Source organism: Phyllobates terribilis, unplaced genomic scaffold (assembly GCF_046119375.1).
Source record: "Phyllobates terribilis strain yellow unplaced genomic scaffold, ASM4611937v1 Scaffold_203__1_contigs__length_3528282, whole genome shotgun sequence".
Classification (NCBI taxonomy): Eukaryota; Metazoa; Chordata; class Amphibia; order Anura; family Dendrobatidae; genus Phyllobates; species Phyllobates terribilis.
In genome coordinates, this window is record NW_027362963.1 from 2,560,115 (window position 1) to 2,563,787 (window position 3,673).

Below are 3,673 nucleotides of genomic sequence, written 5' to 3' on the forward strand. Positions count from 1 at the left end.
TTTCCATGCCCTTAAATCAGATATACAGTACAGACCAAAAGTTTGGACACACCTTCTCATTTAAAGATTTTTCTGTATTTTCATGACTATGAAAATTGTACATTCACACTGAAGGCATCAAAACTGTGAATTAACACATGTGGAATTATATACTTAACAAAAAAGCTCAAGAGTGTGCAAAGCAGTCATCAAAGCCAAAGGTGGCTACTTTGAAGAACCTAGAATATAAGACATATTTTCAGTTGTTTCACACTTTTTTGTTAAGTATATAATTCCACATGTGATAATTCATAGTTTTGATGTCTTCAGTGTGAATGTACAATTTTCGTAGTCATGAAAATGCAGAAAAATCTTTAAATGAGAAGGTGTGTCCAAACTTTTGGTCTGCACTGTATATATGCAGTATATATCTAACACATATATTTAAATGCAACCAAGGGAACACATAAAAGTGTGGTATAGAAGTAACGGAGTATAAGGTATTTGTATAGCCTAGAGTAAAAATGTCACACTGTAATCTGTGTAATTTATGTGGGATGATGATGATGGCAGCCTAGACAGTCTGAGAAGTTCAGAAAAAAGGGGAGAAAGAAAACCGACCAAAAAAGTCTAGATACAAAGTAGAAATATAGTGTAAAGTTTATTGTAAAATCAGGGAGGTAACATTCGCATAACAAGGAAGGGGTGCACGTGCAAAGTACAGGATGGGCCATTTATATGGAAACACCTATATAAAATGGGAATGCTTGGTGATGTCAACTTCCTGTTTTTGGCACATTAGTATATGGGAGGGGGAAAACTTTTCCAGATGGGTGGTGACCATGGCGGCCATTTTGAAGTCGGCCATTTTGGATCCAACTTTATTTTTTTCAATGGGAATAGGGTCATGTAACACATCAAACTTATTCAGAATTTCATAAGAAAAACAATGGTGTATTTGTTTTTAACGTAACTTTATTCTTTCATGAGCTTTTTACAAGTTTATGACCACTGATAAAATGTGTTCAAAGTGCTGTCCATTGTGTTGGATTGTCAATGCAACCCTCTTCTCCCACTCTTGACACACTGACAGCAACACCGCAGAAGAAATGCCAGCACAGGCTTCCAGTATCCGTTGTTTCAGATGCTGCACATCTCGTATCCTCACAGCATAGACAATTGGCTTCAGATGACCCCAAAGATAAAATTCTAAGGGGGTCAGATTGGGAGACCTTGGTGGCCATTCAACTGGCCCACGCCGACCAATCCACTTTCCAGGAAACTGTTCATGTAGGAATGCTCGCATCTGACACCCATAATGTGGTGGTGACCATCTTGTTAGAAAAACTCAGAGAACGTGCCATCTTCAGTGCATAATGATATGGACATGATAGGCATTTCTATATACCTCTCCCAGAGCAACCCATTTTTGCATGTTCATGTATGCTATTGCCTCCTGCCTTTGGTTATCTGCTAGGAATATATTTAGGACGTCTTTTTGTTATATTTGTATGTACTGACTTTATTCTACATACAATAGATATTTGTACGTATTGGGAACTGTATATGATGACACTACCTTGTGTAGTATCTTCCCACTTTTATGATGGCCTTCTTTCCCTTGTTCATTAACTGTCTGGGTTTCTGTATTGTATTTGGGATTTACCATTGCTAGTGTGGATTTGGCTATAGATTGTGCATCTTGGGGTCTGTATGCTTATTATTTACTATTATTGATGACTACTGTCATGTGGGAAACAGTTGTATACCATGTCTATGGTTTTTAAATGCTTTTAATAATGTGCTTATGTTCAATAAACTTTTTGCGATTTTTCTATTGGAGGTGTGCATGTACTTATGTAGTGCCTTTTGTAATGCCTTCAAATCCTCCAGATGATCCCATTCCAATACCGCCCGGACTTTTGCTGGATCCATGCGAAAACCGGTGGAGGACAACACATATCCTAGGAAAGGCATCTCCTCAACTGAGAACTTACACTTCTCAGGCTTAATATATAATTTTTTGTCTCGAAGAATATGTAAAACCTGCCTGACGTGAACCTGGTGCGACTCAAGGTCAGGAGAATAAATTAGTATGTCATCCAGATAGATAACCACAAATCTGCCTATCAGATGACTAAAAATGTAGTTTATGAAGTTTTGAAAGACAGCTTGTGCCTTTGTCAACCCAAAGGGCATCACCAGATTCTCATAGTGTCCCTCAGGCGTGTTAAACACTTTTTTCCACTCATCCCCCTCTTTAATTCGGACAAGATTATACGCCCCCCTAAGGCCCATCTTAGAGAACCATTTTGCCCCTTCAATTTGATTGAAGAGGTCAGGAATGAGAGGAAGCGGATAAGGATCACTGACAAGTTCAAGGAAATCCAGGTAAGGGCGTAACCCCCCCATCTTTTTTCTTTACAAAAAAAAAACCAGCGCAATGGGGAAGAGGATGGTCTGATATGACCTTTAGTCAGGCTTTCCGTGATTTAGTTTTTCATGGCCTGCCTCTCCGAACCAGATATGTTATAGAGTCTGCTCTTTGGCAGCTTGGCCCCCGGAATGAGATTTATAGTGCTATCATAAGGACGATGGGGAGGGAGTTTTTGGCACCCCTGCTCCGAGAACTCTTCCCCAAAATCTGACAGGTAATTAGGCACAGACCGGGTATCCACCCTTGCCAACCGGGTACCCAAGCAGTGCTCTTGACAATACCCACTCCATTTAACAATCTCCTGAGTCTGCCAATCAACAACAGGTTTGTGCACGGTGAGCCAAGGGAGTCCCAGTACTACAAGTGAGGGCAGACCCTCTAGCACATAGCAGTCTAACACGTCAGTGTGCATAGCCCCCACCTGAAGCCACACGTCACAGATGACTTGAGTAAAGTGCCCTTGTCTCAAGGGGGTGGAGTCGATGGCGACAATGTGAATGGGTCTGGACAGTGGATGTGGGACGGGGACTTGGACCTGGACGAACCTAGAGTCGATCAAATTTAACACGGCCCCACTGTCCAGAAAGGCCCACACCTCCGCCTTAACTCCACCCACATGAACCACGGCTGGTAGAAAAAATTGTGTCTTACCCATGGAGGTGATGAATACACCCAGGTTGCTAACCTCCCAGCAACCTGGGCTATCAGGCTTCTCCGGTGGTTGCTTACACTGGGAAGGACACATGCCTACGAAATGTCCCCTTTTCCCACAAAAGGAACACACTCCCCCTTACGACGGACTACAGTCAATTTGCCAGCGGAGGATGCCGCTCCCACCTGCATGAGATTCACAGTTGGCTCAACGCTGACTTCCCGTGACCCCGGATCCCCCACACACGGACTCCCTATGTCTCTGGCGAAGACGGCAGTCAACCCGGATCGCCAGAGACATGGCTGTCTCAAGGAAGTCTGGAGTCTCATACAGGGCCAAGGCATCCTTCACACTTACTGAAAGCCCCTCACAAAAGAGACTACCAAGTGGGGGTCGTTCCACATGGTATCCGTGGCCCACTTCCGAAACTTGGAGCAATATTCCTCCGCCGGCCGATCTCCTTGCTGAAGTTGGTGCAGTGTGGACTCCGCTAAGGAGACACGATCGGGGTCATAATATATATGGCCTAGAGTCCGCAAAAACCCCTCCACCGTCTGGAGCGACGGTGAATCAGGAGCGAGATTATTATGCCCACATGTTGCTCC